Raw genomic sequence first — 17740 nt, forward strand, 5'->3', positions numbered from 1 at the left:
AAAATGACTTGTATCTTTGTTAGGTCGGAAACTTTTCAGACCACCCTCGTATTTTGAATAAATTAATGTTTACAATAAAATGTTAAACTGACTAAAGTTACATTTCAAAACATCTTTTTTAAGGAAAATTTCATCGAAAATCCATAGTTCATGCCACATATAATAATAAATTTTTTTTCAAGAAGGGCGCTTTGAAATTGCAACAGAATTCGGAATGTATTTCGAATAAATCTGATACTTATAATGATCTTGAAAGATAGATCCGTGCATATATAAATTTCTACGAAATACCTGAGACAAATAAAATCTACTTGAATGTAGCGCGTATTTTTCTGCGCGTGGACTCTGTTATGGTAGGCAGCACGACTCGAGAATTAATGAAAGAATTTCATTACGTCAAAACGTATGCGCGCGCGCTCTCGCGTTTGCGGCCATGCCGTATGGCCGCGCATCGAGGCATCCGCGGATTTCCGGGCGTTCGAGATTTTCGCGGAGAGCCACGGGTTTTCGATGAAGCACGCGGCATATTTATTCGCCAATTAAACGTTCACACCCAATCTGTATATTTATTTCACGCGGCGGCGGCGGCGCCGCGAGGTCAGATTTGTGAAAGTGACGACAACGTTATAAATTTGATGAATCCGTAGCGACGAGCTCGCGGTAATTGCGCGACGAGCACGCTCGAAGCTCGTTTTCAAATATAGAAAGGGTTACACTCTCGACGCGTCGTCATCAAAGAGCGAAGTAGGCACGTCCCTCTCGCTCTCTCCCGCAGCGGCGCGCGCGAGATACACGTTGAGGGGCAACGACGTCGCAAAGGCAAATAGCACGGCTGCTATATCAAGCTATGTGTATGCGCAACAGTCAATATTGCCACTTACAAAGCCGGGACCACTTACAAATTCAATTTATCTCCGACTGCAGCAGAGACAGAATTTTTGAATCGCCATCGGCGATGTACTTTTTCAATTCCGAAAAGTCAAACCGCCGCCGCCGCCGTCGCCGTTACGTAGGTGTGTACGAATCCATTACCACTCGTTCCGCTCTGTTTATTTTTTATCGCGCAAAGTGATTCCTACCGCGGTATCTGAAATAACCGTAGGAATATATTAAAAGCGCCAGGGGCCTCCAGCTTGAAATTAATAAAAGTCAGATCACTTGTAAAATTCATTGTAATTAAATACATATGCATGTACGTGTGAGTGCGCGTGCTCGTTTTATTCGTGCATTTGTAGAATTTTATATTTCGCTACAGTTGCACGCGGAGGCCGCAACTTCTCGCGCCGGAAGTTGCGCAAACAATCCGTTTAATGATCCATCTCGACAAAGTTTCGGCGGAGCTGTATATTTTCAGCAAATTGAACGCGCTTTACGCGCGCGATATAATGCCGGCGCATATTTTCGAACTTCATACTCGACGTGCCGATAATTCGCGCTTGCTGTTCAAAATGATAAAATTTTACACTCCACACTCCCCTCTCTCCCCCCCCCACTCTCTCTCTCTCTCTCTCTAGCTCGCTCTCTCTTTTTTCCCGGATCGCGTAAATTTTATAGCGGCCACGCGACGTAACTTATTGCTCATGGCGTTCGCAACACCGTGAAACGTCGCGGAATTACATCATCCGCGTGCTCGCTCGCTTTTTGGATCGCCACAATTTACCTCGCTACTTAAAGAACTCGTAAGTTCACCACCGCGAAAGTCACCTTTCGTATCACGCGACGTCCTTTACGATTATGGATACAATAAATACTTCTCTTGCACGCGCGCGACGCCAGGCGCTTTTATGCGGCGCCCATTTACGACGTGTTTACGACGTTGTAACGAATTAATGCGAAAACGCGAGATATATCGACATCACGCAACGCTACGTGGCTTTCGCCATTTACACGCGCGACAGATAAGCTCACTCTCTCTCTCTCTCTCTCTCCCTTTCTCTCTCCCCCAACCACGGCTCTTTCATATTACGGCGCTTCACAACCCGTTCGAAATATGTCAAACTTAAAAGCTGCACGGTAACGATACAGATGGAAAGAGTTGGGCACTTCAAAATATAACGAGATCCAAATGCGAAAGAGAAAAATCCGAAACCGACTAACGAGACAGCGAGCGATTGAACCGATAAAACGAATGAACGCCTGATCGGTGTTACTCACTTGTCGATTTACACAAACATGCATAAACATATTTTAACGCATTAAAATATGTTATTATTGTTATTATATCGTTGGAGAAGTATGTTCAAATCTATCAGCTGACTTCTCATGTAAATTAAGGCTTTTCAATTGTCATATCGTAAATTATCATGTAGCTCTCGTACAAGCCAATTATTTATTTCAAGTTTTTAATAAACTATAGAATATAATCTGCTTGATTATATTATAATATAGGATTAATCCTGTAACAATTTAATACCATAAACACAATAAAGGGGTGTAAAGTCGTTATAAAAAAGATGAGAAGAAATATTTCGTTGAAAATATTTTTCATATTCTCTACACGGAGAGAATAGTCTTTTTCACATATAAATTTTTCTCAATTTTACTATAATTTTAGTAGTACACGAATATAGTGTGGCAATAAGGTTTGTGTTTTGCTGGGAAACAGTGGATTTCGCTAAAAAAATTTTTTCAATTTCGCCAACAAATTTTTTAATAGCACATTTCAGTTTTTAAAATATAAATAGCACATACACAGAGAAAAAATATCTGGAAAATAAAAAAAAAAATATTCATTTAGTGTAATACATTCACTAAAATTCTTTTCTTTTCATTCACTGAAATAGATTCTTTTAAATAAAATAGAATAAAATATTTGCTTTCATGAAAAATTAAGTTTTTAAGAGAATACATATTATTTGTTTATAAAAATTTATACTCTTATTGAATATGGAATACCACTTACTTGAAAAGTATTTTATATATCAGTATAAATAACTAAATATTAATTATTAGTATTATTATTAGTAATATCAATAATATCAATACTGATAACATTGATAATAACTAATATATAAATTATACTAATGTAAATAATATTAAAGTAATAATGATAGCATTAGCAATATTATTTAATAATTATTAGCTACACCGAACAGATATTTTCTATTTTTTAGATATCTTTTCTCTCAATGTATAATATAATAATATAATAATGTATAATATATAATATATAATATAATAATGTATAATGTGTAATATATAATATAATGAGTTACTGGAGAGAGAATGCCGATCTGTTCCTCGGCTACAAAATTATGTATTATAGTATATTAGTATATTCACCATAAGAGATTATACTGTCTTCCGAGACAAAAAATGTCAGAATTGTTTTTTCCGTGGAAATTTTTCGAAAACCATCCCGTTAATTTCAACCACGTCTCTCCTATGATAAATTCCCTCCTCGTCGAATGGACCTCGCGCCGCGTCATACGTCGCGCTTCGCCGAAGATTGCGCCGGCCGGGATAGCGCTTTAATCCGCGAGGATGTTCCGCGCACGGACTCTCCCAATAATCTCTTAACCTAGTGTTACGTCCGACGTTAGAACAGAAAGAAGCGATATAAAAGTTCCCAGATAAAGCCCGCGCGCTCGTTCCGCGGGGTCATTAAGCGTCGACGATAAAGACCTTAAACCGCTTCCGTTCCCCTCGCGCTCTCCGCGCACGTCTATTCCCCTAGCTCCTTTACCCTTCCCTTCCCCGCCGTTACGCGACAGATTCCGATGTCCTAAGTACACTTTCCGCCAGGTACATGTTGCATGTACCCCACTGTTGCACGGTCGCTACCTCATCCGAGCATGTACCCCGTTCGGATATTTACCGTATAATAAATTGCGACGGGAGCTACTATATGCGGAGGTGGTCTTCCATCCAAAAAAAGAAAGGAAGAAGAAGGAAAAAAGAGAGAGGAAGGAAAGAATAAAAAAAGAAACCAGGTCAATATACACACATACACACACAGTCTCGAGCGGAGGACGAACTTCCGCGGAATTTCGGAGTACAAGGTCGCGGTGAAACGACACTCACCAGCAAGAGATCGACCAAGAAAGAAGAACACACATGCAGGGTGTCCTACATCCGCAAAATATTGAAATGCATTGAAAAGAGAATTTTGCTGTCAGGACGAAACACACATTTGACACACTAGACCATAATTTGGTTAGAATGAGATCGGCCAAATGTTCGGTGATTACAACCAAAAACATCTAATTACCGCTATGTACGTTTTACTTTCCAATAATACATGTATTTGACGCAAATAAAAACATGCTAATGCCAACTAAAATCGTATATACCGAATGTTTCACTTCCAAAAAGGAAAATGATTTTTTCAATGTAAATTAGTCAAAAATATGACACCCCGCTACGCGCGCCGCTATAGGTGACTTCCTGGATTATAAATTCAAGTTTGTTATTTAAGTTATTCAAGTGCTTAGCAGTTTGGTGCTAGCAGCACGCTCTAACTGACGGAGTACGCATAGTGTCGCTAACCGGAAAAATGTCAATTCCCGCCTTTAAAAGAAAATTCACATTTTGAAACAGAAATCAATCAGAACTGGTCCAAGAACCAAAAGCAGCAACTATCGACTACCTCCTGACCACTAGCGTGAGTTCTGATTGGCTTCTGCCTTTCTGCTTTTCTGTCAAGTTTAAGTTTCTCCTTTAGGCTGACTTCGCTATTTTGATTAGTGGGGAGAGGAGATCATTAATCAGAATATCGAAGTTAGTCTAAGGGGCGGAAATTCAAATTACTTCGATACGCGACATTACGTGCGCTCCACCAATTATGTATGTACTGAAAGACAAGTCTGGTAATAGTTAACGAGTGCATTTAGTTAAACGTTGCAGTACGATATTTGGTAATAAGTATCTAATACAGTAATAGTTATTAACTATTTGATAATTATAAAATATAAAATAATTATAAAATAAGTAGTAAAATAAAGTCTTCAATTAGTTAATCTAATCAAATGATTTGGCAATTAATATAAAATAACTTGGTAATAAAATAATTACCAAATTATTTTCTAAAAAGTTAAAAGTTCTAAGGTATTGCCTCAGTCTAATCTACATTGGAAAGTATTATTAAACAGTATAGTTTTATTTAACAAAATGCTTGGTAATACGTAGTACATAAAGTGGTAATAGTTACCAAATCTTGTTAAGGCTATTTGCTAATACTTACTAAATTATTTGGTTATATTCACTTATATGTTACATAAGTTGAAAATTATTTCACCAAAATATTTAGTAACTATTATCCAGGCTGGATGGATATTACCAAACTTTTTTTCAGTGTATATAGGCACTAAATATAAAAATCATTTATATTAATGTCTCATTAACTATCGTTTATAATAAAAAAATAACAAAAGACTTTCCGTCTCGGTGTAACTTCTACCATCTGCTATTTTCATATTTGGCGGTTGGTGTGGTACATCCTATGTATCTTGGTTTCAACGGGAATAAATGAAATTTACAGCGCGCAAAATAATACACACAGCGCGTCCGTTAAATAACGCGTAAGCGCGCGCGCACAAATTTTACGATTTACGCGACACAGACGCAAAGATGCAAGTAGAATAAGGCAAGAAACAAGCACGGTGTCGCTCAGGCAATTTTGTTTTACGTTTTAAGATTACCGCGATATTTGCGCCCAACGTGACAACGAGAGAACAAGACAACGAGACAAGAAGGAGGAGGACGACGGGAACACGTTTTGTCTCCGGAAAATCGGCGTCGTTCATTGCGCATGTAAAAATTTCGAGTCTGATTCTTTAGATTGCATTGAAAAAAGGATTTTGTTCTCGAAACGAGCATTTGATACACCACTATAATTTGGCAAAATTGGATCAATTAAACGTTTGGTAATTGCAACAAAAACATTTAATTATTATATGTATCTTGCTTTCTCAATAATACATGTATCTGACGCAAGTAAGAAACATGTAATGCCAATCAAATCGTACGTACCGTATATTACAGTTCCAAACATGAATATCATTTTTCCAATGCGCGCGAAGGTACAGGAGATATTAGAATGCAGAGAGTGCCTCGCTCGTGCCGCACTAAAAAAAGGATTCAGTTGATGAAACCAAAATTTAGTTAAAATGGGACCAACAAAATGTTTGGTAATTACAACTCAAAAATTTAATTGCCGCTATTTTGCCTTGCTTAGTGACTAAGTAAATATATTTACTGAGAGAAATTATTCGATAAGAAATTAACAAATGGATATTTCCAATCAAAATACCGATGAATTTTTGTATCCAATCAGGGAATACTTGATGAGAAATATCGGTTCATAATTTTTTTGTCAGTTTATCTGATGAAATGCCATTATGAATGGAAATATTGGATTAAATTTAATCGAATATCCTGTTCGAGTATAAAAATTCGGGATTTTGATCGGAAATATCCGTTTGTTAATTTTTTATCGGAAAAGTTCTCTCAGTGTTACTGAGAAAGTAAGGCAAAATCAATAAAATTTTTTAGTGGTAATTACCAAACATTTTGTTGGTCCCATTTTAACTGAATTTTGGTCTCGTCAACCAAATCCTTTTTTCAGTACAATATTCTCCCCGTAGTTATCGTATTAGAAACGTTGCAGAGCGCGTAGCGAATAACCGCTAACCGTTACTAACTAACCGAGCTGCTGCTGAACCACGCGGCTACGTAATTCCAGCCGCAGAACGGTCGAACTTGCGCGCGGCCGCGGTGAGATTAATATTAAGAAAAACAATACACTCCGCGCGCGTTCCATGCATCACGCGGCGCAGCGCGAAGCGTTATCAATTTAATCCCCACGAACTCGTATCCCGCAATCTCGCACGCTTCCGTAAAACGCGTCGGGGGCAATCAAGCGCGGCTGACTCGTTTTCCTTGGCGCGTTCCGATACGGTGCGTTTAATCGATCCGACAATGAGCGCGATAACAATAAGCACAATGGGGCGAACGGCGTCCGGGAATCTCGGCAAATCGGTATAAATTTGATGCAATCGCGGCCACGAAACGAGGCAGAGGTTTACGGCGCTCGCGGAGAAAGAATAGCGCCGCTGCTGAAATATCGGCGGGCGAGCATCGCCCCTTAAAACGCGTATATCACGCGGCCTGCGCGCGATATCTTCGTATTAAAATACGGCGCGGTTTATTACGCGGGGGCGGCCGCCGCCGCTGTAATATCCCGATCCTTCGCGGGAGCCGTCGCATCCGTGTCGCGCTGCTAAAGCATCGTCTACATAGTTCGCAGGCCGCAGACGTACAGGACACGCAAAACGCACTCGCAATTCGCAAGTCACTCAGTGCGCGAGGCGGGAGTCTACAATGAACGCAAAAGTGATGCAGCATGCACTGATTTTGTTGTTGAAACGAATATTTGGTACGCCGAATCAAAACTTGGATAAAATAGGATCAACCAAATGCTTAATAACTGCAACCAACAAATTTAATTGTCGTTTGTGTTTCCTTATTATAATACATTCTGCTTGATATAAGTAAAAAACGAGAGAGAGATAATGCCAATCAAATAATATGTACCAAATATTTTAGTTACGAAATACAAAAATGATTCTTTCAGTGGACGTCTTGCATTCTGTGAGTTATGTAGATGGAGTTTAAAGAGATAGTCGAAATATTTACTGACAGAGTTTTGATGTTTTTCTACAAATTCTGTTCATGTTATATTGATTACACAGAATTACAAATGCTCTTATACAATAAAAATATGTACAAAAATGAATTGAAGCATTGCTTAATATATGACAAAAATGATAAAAAATTTCGAAGTTGACATTTCGAGTATAAAGTAGCCCGTCAGGCGCTGTCAGTTAAAATAAATAGTCTGATATAAAAGATCTGTAACTTGTATATACTGAACGCGAGGTTGTGCCGTTCAAAAAAACTTCAAAGAACATTACTATATCTTCATATTATTTAGAAGCTTAAAATTATCCGAAAGTATGTTACAAATTTCGTCACTACACACATCATCAAATTAATCACATACGTGGTTAGGTTAAAATATGATAAATGCATCATATTTTTTTTAGTTTTTATCATAGTTATGTGATAAAACAAAATTTGGTTTGGTTAAATATAATAAAACAAAGTAATATACATTTATACGTATTACTTTGTTAGATCTATATACATTTATGTATATTACTTTGTAAGATCTATATGCATAAGAAATACGGAAAAGATAGCATGATTGTGTTAATGACGATTATCTCTACATTTCCGTCTTTTTTGTTCACATTGACTCCAGCATCTCTTTAACGACGTAAGCGTCTTTCCCTTCCACACACATGTACGTACACGTACGTATAAACCGTTGAGCATTATTCGATTTGTTTCTGGTTGGAAAATATGCGTGAAAAAGACGGCAGACCGAGGAGATACCGGTCGCGACAGCTCTTGAATGTTCGTTACGCTCGCGCGTTTGAGACGAGCAAACTCGTTGCATTTTAGTGGCAACTTTAAGACTTTTAGCGTGTTCCGCATCTCATACTTACGTGGGGGCGCCGCTCTTTCTACAATATTTTCCTACCGTCAAGACACGAGCTCCATTTTGCTCGCCACCGCCGCCGCGGAAGAGCTGCGCGAGACGTGAATTTTTAAATCCCAATCGCAGGCGAGAAACCGCGGGAACGTGAATTAACGCGGGAACGTGAATTAACGCGGCTCTCGTCGTCATCGACGAGGTGTGCGGTCGTCGATTCGCGTAATTATCACGAACAAATCGATTTAACCGCGGTGAGGAGAGCCGAGATAAATTGGCAAATTCGCTTTACGAAAGTCGGCTTGTGCGTTGCTTACGACATGCTGCCGTAACATGTGCACGGGGAAAATATTGCGGTAACAATCACAGTAAAATTATATTTCTTTTTACAATTTTATATTCTTTTTATATTTTTTTTACAATGTTTTTTCTGTGAAGCTGGACTATGTAAAAATTGTAGTACTGTACATGGAAAAAACAATATGGTTGATCCATATAGAAATTTGATTGTGCCAACCAGATTCAATAGTAAAATACGAAACAACTATTTATGTGGTTGCTGTAACCAAAAAGCAATGGCTGAGTTACTTATGTTGTAGCAGTGATAATGCATGGTTAATACAAACGCGGCTCATTACGCGGCAACTACAAATGTATATTTATACACTCAAAACCAGTTTTCACATTTATACATCTCTAGCTGTACGCGTAGTGAATTGCTTTTGTTTTCTAACATCGTTGCTTTGCAATATAGCATTGATTAATGCAACTATATCGATATTTAGCTTGTCTATGCAAAATGATCCCCTTTCTTACTAATTTCTGGTTGCCACAACCAGATCACGCGTAACTTCATAGATGTAGTTGACACACCAAAGTAAGTCAAATCAACCATACACATAACTATCATATAAAGATAGAATGATGCAGCTATTTACTTACAACTAAATATTTTTTGTTAGGTGCACCACATATCTTTTTTCCGTGTAGGAAAAACTGAATGATCTCTCTATACCCTGATACGACATAAAAAACATTTTAGTAATTGCAATGATTTTATAATAAAAAGTTAAATTTTTAGCAGATTAATTTTTGCGATAGTTCATATGGTCAGAGATTACAACAATTTTGTTGTAATTTTTACTGCAATATTTTCTCCGTGTATAGTAAAAAGATTACGTTACAATCCTATATCTTTTTACAAAATTTTGTTGTAAAGCTGGGCTATACTGAAATTATAGTATAAATTGCTATTAAAATATAGCATATTAAACGATTTTTTTAGTATAGAAAATAAAAAGGATATAAAAAGATATTCAATTATAATAATCTTTCAATTATAATAACTTATAATAAAAAGAGAATCAAATATTTATGAAATATAAATATCTATAAAAAAATATATAGTATAATAATTCGATCATGATTCTATACGGTTCAAGATTACAAAAAATTTATTGTAATTTTTACTACCATATTTTCTACACGGAAAAGAATTCATTTCTGCGTCGTGAATATTTTGGAGGAAGCTGAAGAGCGAGAAGAAGAAATGCAGTGGATAAAATAATGATAAGATAAATTATTAAATAGTCTGGGAATATATACCTAAATGTGGATATTTTTGGATTCTATCTTGACCCTGCAAATGTGAAGGATGAATGAAAAATCTTAAGATATAATATTATAGAGAGATCTGCACATACTACGATACACTTCATAAAACATTAGCAAATATTAAATAATATAATAAAGATTAAAGGTAAAGTTATGAAAAAGAAACAATAAATTTTTATTCTCTCAAAATTTCAACCTGGGAATATTCAGTGATATTTCGTGCGTTTTCTGTGGAACTTCAGTTAGCCTTCAGGCTAATTAAACTAATTAACTCAATTATAATAAAAGCTAACGAAATAACTTTTCATCGGTCACCGGAAAGCTCAGCAGTTCCGATTACGAGTTGCGTGGAGCAACGATCGCGGTCGGATGGAATCGAGAGCGGATAAAACAGCAAGAGCGGAGAAAGAAATCGTTGCAGCGTTGCGAAAACGCGTGAGTGGACACTGCATATTCGAGAGAGAAAAAAACAATAAACTTATTTACGCTTCTCGAGAGATAGGCAGACGCCAGCTATGTGATAACGCGGAGCTCCCGGGAACCGTGCGGAAATAAGAATGCGTATACGTCGAGATGAAATACGCTCGGGAGCGCGCGTCGAGTAGTAAGGGCGAGTCGCTGGTCAGACGCGAGCGATCCATATATCGCCCGGACGTGCGATATACGGGAGAATTCCGCGAACGTGAGAATATCAGGCTCCCCTAATACAGGGTGTTTGACGCAAGACATACAAAACGTGTGAAGGTGGAGCACGCCAACGGATCACGAGGATCTCTGGCATTTTGCAAACAACCGCATAAAATTTCGAGATACATCGAGAAAAAAAAATCTAAAAATTAACAAATATTTATTAGATGGGCAACATTAACATATTTCAATCAAAATTCTCTTCGTTTAAACCGAATATTGTTTACTTAAATCGAGTATGCAATACTCAGTTTAATCGAAGAGAATTTTTATTTAAGTAAATATGTTAATGATACCTACCTAATGAATATTTGTTAATTTAAAAATTTTTTTCAATCAATGGCAAAAGGTTGACAAACCGGCGCGCGCGATGTGTGAGATATGTTCTACAGGCTGTCTGACGCAAGACGTACAAAACCACATGTAAAGGTGAAGCACGTCAATCTAGCCACGAGAATTCTTGGCATTCTGCAAACAACCGCGTAAAATTATCACGAGATATCAATGGAAAAAGATTGACGAACCAAAACGCGCGATATGTGGGACGAACTCTGCAAACACAAAATCTCATCCAAAATAGCTGAAATCCGACTGTCTCTTAGCGTGGATGGATATCAGCTGTCAACTAAAGGCAAAATAAGGATACGAGTAGAAACAATTGTTTGAGTGCGTCACTATAGCTTATCTATAATATGCTCTTTGCATTCTGTTTCTTGTTTTCTATCTTTTTCTAACTTAAAGCTTAAGGTTTGAATCAGAAAGAGATAAAGAGAAAGAAGCAGAAAGCAAAGAGCATATTATAGATCAGACTTAAGAAACAATCGCGCTTCAATCATTTTCCGATGAGATCTCGCGCTAACAGAGCTTGTCCCACAACGTCACGCTCTCTGGAGGGCTCGTCAGTCTTCTTCTTTTAATATCTCGAAGTTTGCAAAAATATCTCGATGGTTGTTTGCAAAATGCTAGAGTCCTTGTGCTCTACTTTTACACGTAATTTTGCATGTCTTGCGTCAGACACCTTGTATACGAGCATCTTATACGAGGAGAATCTCTCTCTTTCTCTCTTTTTGCTCAGCGGAGTCCTCCGCAGAAAGTGAGGGAGAGAAAGGCGCGTAGCCTTAACTGCGCACTACGAGAACTGCCGAGTAGTCGTAAGCCGGTAACCCTCCGTAACGAGGAGAACGACCGCGGTGCGCTGCCACGACGGAGCGTTTCGCGTTGCATGCCATGCACAAGCAGCAGAGAGATTTCAGGGCGGGCGCTATCGCGGGAAGTATGCCCGTCACCATTCCCGGGACGTGAATACGCACTTTCCTCGTGATCGTCTCAATGGCGTCGTCGACGTCGTCTCTTCGAGCCGCCGGCGTCGAGATATGTTTTATTCGCAAGGACGTTCTCGCGACGGTACATAATCGCTTCCATAAACGTTTATCGGACCTTCGAGGCAGGGTCCAAGTGCGAACGCGACGACCTGTCGATCGTAAATCGCGCAGGCACGTCGAGTTGACTGCAGAAACACGCATGGGAAAAAAAAGAAACAATTTTATTTCGAGTGACTGAATGGAGACCAGACGAAAACTCGCCGACGAGAAATAATATCTTCGTCACTGCGACTGAAAACATTTGTCTGAACATTCAGCTGCATTAAAACTCGGTTAAGATATCTCAGAGCAATTGACTGAGCAGGAAACCTTCCACAGGAATCTTTCTGTTTTCACAGTCGAGTTTTTTATCTGGTCCTCAAGTAACAGAAAATTCAGTTACACTAATGGAGTTGGTTTTCCCGTACCGACACAGAGAGATAATGATCCTTTTCGCCGCAGAACGCGAGTATCTGGCCAATTAGGGCCAAACGCAAGATGTCCTTTACTAAATTCTTAGGCCCTTGTTCTGAACTCTCTTTTATTTACAAAAGTGCTCCTAAATGTGATTGTAAGTCTCCTGATTGATTTTCAGTCACATTTAGAAACCTTTATCGGTAAAAAGTGAGAATATTATCCAGAATATACACAGCGGAGATACATCTTTCCCATTCAACTAAAATTTTCATAAAATTTTTCCTACCTGAATACTCAGAATACACCTCATACTTATTAATATTAATATTGCAAAAACCGCTGCCTCAGCCAAGAGGAGTTTTCCTCGCGCGAAAAGAAAGAATCCCGCGGTTTTCGCGGAATCTTTTTTATATCTACAGAAGGCGTCCGTCGATTACGGAGAGAAGTAAATGGCATAAAGGAATGATATTTGCGTGTTTTCAGGCTGAGATAATGCGAGGACAACAAACTCGAGTACGGGAGCTTTCGATAATCGGAGAACGGTAGAATTCACAAAACAAGTACGGCAAACGCGAGGAGCGGCGGAGCCGATACTAATGTCGCGCGAAATTCAGCCGACCTGATGAAAAGGATGGAATTTGTTTTACGTAGGATCTCGCATACCACGGCGCACGATGGTGGCGAATTCTTCGACGGGAACACGCCGATGATACGGCAGATAACGGCAGATAACGGCGATACCGCACGACCGAATCTGATCGAAGCGTCGAAAGCTCATCAGCCGTTACGCATTGTGTGACGTGCAGGAAAAAGGGCCAGTCCGCCCTTTCTTCTCCACCATTACGGATATTTCGGTGCCTCCCTTTTACTTCCACCATCCCGTAAAAGCTACGCGTTCGTTCTCTCTCTTCGTAAATTTCGCCCATCAAATTCGCGATCAAAGATTAACCGCCGGGTGCGGCGACGAGGAGACGTAGAAGGCAATCTCTGATCGATTTATTTCGCAAAAATAATGATATGTGAAAAAAAAGATACATAATAAGGGAACACAAAATTCATATAACTTTGTTCGTGAAACTGAATCTCTTCGGTTGATATGTTGAATAAGGAACGAAGTTGTATTATCGATTTCCAGTTACCTCGTAAAAATTCAAACAATTTCACACTTATAATAACTCTTACAACCGTCGACGGATAATATAAGGGGGAGAGTGCGCGTCGGCCAACGTGTGTTTATGTGTATGAGTACGATCGTGTATACACTGTTTGGAAATAGCGCATTAAAAGTTCACGAAGTAGAAGTGGACAGTATCAGACGCGGTATTAAAGATTTTATATCCAATCCACGATAACCGTCCGGATCGCGGGCGATAATTTCCAATATCGGGGACGGCTGTTCTATAAAATGAAAACCTTCGCACAATATCGCGATTGTTTCCTCCAATTCCGCAGAACAGCGCCGGTCGACGGCAAAACAGCATTAGGAACATCCATTCTGCCGTTTCTTCGTCTTATCCGTTCTCCATTCACTCCGCCACAACGTCACACATCAAACTGTTTGAAAATAACATTCCTAATATTGGCCATAAAGTTACGCAAGAATAATCCAACCTACTAAATTATGATTTCTGAGTTTTTCTTACTCCAATGAAGGTAATCAATCCATAGCGGAACTGTCTATATTAGTGTGCCTTTGTATTTAAATAAACCATTAATAAACTAGCATAAATAAATAGAAAAAGTACTTTTTATTAAAATTAAGTTTAATACTTTAACTTAATTTTTAAACATATTTTTTTCTATTTATTTATGCTAGTTTTCTCTTTATAGTTTATTTAAGTAGAAAAGCACACTAATAAGCTACACTAATAAGCTATACTGCAAATCCGAATATGTTATTTTTAAACTCATAAGTGTGTAATTGACTAAATCTATTTTTACACGTTTCTTACAGTCTCAAATCGCGTCATTTAACACGCTCAAACGTATAAAATTCTAATTTATAAACATGTTAAATGACGTAATTTAAAACCGCAAGAGACGCATGAAAAGATTTTCAGCCAACTACACATTTATGCGTTTAAGAATAACACACTCAGATTTGCAGTGTATAGAAACAGGCAACAGTAATATATATAGACAATTATTCCACATCTCACTACATAAAATAAAAAAAGGCCCAAGATCCTATAAAAAAGATCCTACGTCCAAACCTTATAAATACCTAAAATTAATTAAAAAGCGGTTTTTATTTCCTAGCTGCGTTTTTTTTTATAGAAAATTGACTGTGCTTGACTTATTGAACGATTACGGGAAACATCAGTGCATAACCACGGCCATTTGCGACAGAATCGCGGCATTCCGCGTGTGTGTGCACGTCTCAGTATTTCTGGCGATGCAAAGCTTTCATCCTTGAAGGACGAATGTACTGCGCCATCGCTCAACACGAGGAAGGGTGAAAAACGTCGTGGCGGCCGTTGCTCATTAATTCACGACTAAATGAAGCCATCAGAGGTTTTTTTTCGAAAAACCGCCGTAAAAAAGCCGATTTCATCGGCTATCAGCGACTCGCCGCGGCGTGATGCTTGCGAGAGCACAAGCCCCCGACAATTAATTAATCAGGCAATTTAAATGCGCGTACTTTACCGTGACGCGGCCCCGACGCATACTTGTTGCATTTCCCATTGTGTGTCGACGGCATTGTATCGTCGACTGGAAAATATTGATTTAACGTGGCACCGGTTCCTGCGTGGCCGAGCGATGGATGTCATTAGCCGCCTTCAAGCGACGAAAAATCGTAGCGATTTGCGCGCTCGCGAAATATCGAATATCCGCATCAAACCCGAGTCGAAATTTGGATTCTCCATTTACCCTGCAAGCTCCATCGAACTTGAAGAGTCAATAAAGAATTTTAAGAGTTATTGGCTTACCTTGATGGTACTAAGATGACTGTTCACTGCCGTCTTTTCCGTGTTGAAGAAGCTCGAAATGCTCGTTCAAAAATTATTTAATATTTTCTTTTTTATTTTAAATTATTTTTGTTACTCCTTAATTATTTAATAGTTGATTATCTCAATATATTTTGATAAAATTTAACTTTTCAATGGTTTAAAATAGCGATTCCGTCCAGGGCGGGTTTCAAATAAGAATATTTGGATTCCTTTTCCCTTTTTATCGGTTTCTTTTTTTTTTTAAGAATTTTGACAGAGCATAAAACATATTCATAAAAGAAAATAATAATGGCAACTATAAAGTAACGATTATATAAGTTTTACATATAGAATTATAATGTGTTCACAGTTCAACAAACCGTTCTGTATTTATTACGACTAAAGCTTTAGTTGTAACAATTATAAAATGGCTTATTGAACTATATACATTAATACCACATACAAAATTGGTATAGAGTTATCAGTTTAATTGACAACTGTGTACACATACGATTGAAAATAAGCGAAGCGCGGCTACATGTATTTAGACAACGTGTACCGGTAAATGTCACGAATCGAAAAGAAATACTAAACGCACGCGCGAGAAGATCCGAATCATTATTGAAAGTATCCTTGGAATAATTGTTGAGTTGTGAAGTGTGCAACTAATGTCGCCCTTATGTGTAAGTTATTCGACCATTTTTCAAACTCAAACGAGAATTATATATATAAGCGGCGTTCTACTTTAGCATTTACCTTAAGAGGATTTTGGAGTAATTACCGAAAGCGATTACTCCCACAATACATCTCTTTCCGCGCATCTCTTATGCATTAGATGCATAAGAACCACTCGCCAATTGCCATTTGCGATAGTCGGAAAATTTGTGAAAATGTACATTATTTGTGCAGAATCCCTTAAGAACCTTTGGCAATCAAACAGTATATAGATCAATTAATTATTTAACAAAGGCCATTTCCTTCCCATTACTCCTTTTAGAACACTTTCTTCCCACTTGGACGTATCTATTTCCTTCTCTGTAGCTTAAACTGCGCGCCGGCAGAGCAGCATGTGCTCCGCCATATAGTTTAGCCCGCTTTTGTCGTCTATGTTCAGTCCCTCTTTCCCCCCTCTGTTTAACCCATGTTAGAAGATCTTATCCTATGTTCAGTACATGCTAAACACGCGTCAAATGTTAAGACAAGAAATTTCCAAGAGTCGGAGAAGTAGCAGAAAAAATTAGAGAAATTATGGCAGCAACGCGGATCTCACACGTACGTGAGACTCCCGAAGTCTCCAAAAAGATATCTTTCTACGAGCTGAAAACTATTACAAAATCACTAAATCGCTCGACACCCTATCGTTACGGGAATATGATAGTTGAAAATGAATTAAGCGTGACGTTATCATATGTTAATATATTAATTGGAGGATATATACCTGTAATTGGCGAAATGTGACTCTAATTGTGCGAAATTTATATGGATAGGCGATTATTAAATTGATAAATTCTTTTAAATTGTTAAATTATTTAGCAAAAATTAATGTTTGGGGAAAGGAACAAAAAAATGTCTTAATCTCATCCCTTCATAATTTTCCTTTTTTTTTCTCTCCTCTTTTTCTCATTTTTTATGGAAGTTTGGATGAGATTTGTAACTCTTAAAAGAGCTAATATAGAGGAGACCAAGTCTGTTTGATCACCGAGGTAAGTTAACAAAATCGATTATTTTTATTGTTTTTTAACCGATTTTAAAACCAAGTAAGCAGGGATTTCAAAGCCATCTTTGACATCTTTAGAAATCTTGTTTGTTTTATTTTGTATCTTATTAGAAAATATTAGAAATAACCGATTTTGTCAATTTACTTCGGTAGTCAACTAGGACCCAGTCATCCCTATGAAGCTGGAAAGGCAAAAATAACAGTTATGTATCCAATAATGCTTTTATCAATACCGACTCTAAGTTCGGTGCGATAACAAAGGCTAAACAGAAGCAAAAAGACGTTAGCTGATGTAAACAAGTCAAAGGATTCGAAGTCAAAGAAGCATTATTAGATGTGAAATCAACATTAACGAGATTTACATTATATATTCTAAGGCCGGTACTCAGAGTTGTAAATTATTTTAGATCTTTGATTAAAAACATAATTACAGATTCATATTCAGATATATATATATATATATATATATATATATATATATATATATATATATATATATATATATATATATATATAT

The sequence above is a fragment of the Odontomachus brunneus genome, unplaced genomic scaffold (assembly GCF_010583005.1).
Source record: "Odontomachus brunneus isolate Ranch 3 - 2012 unplaced genomic scaffold, Obru_v1 Obru_scaffold_242, whole genome shotgun sequence".
Taxonomy (NCBI): Eukaryota; Metazoa; Arthropoda; class Insecta; order Hymenoptera; family Formicidae; genus Odontomachus; species Odontomachus brunneus.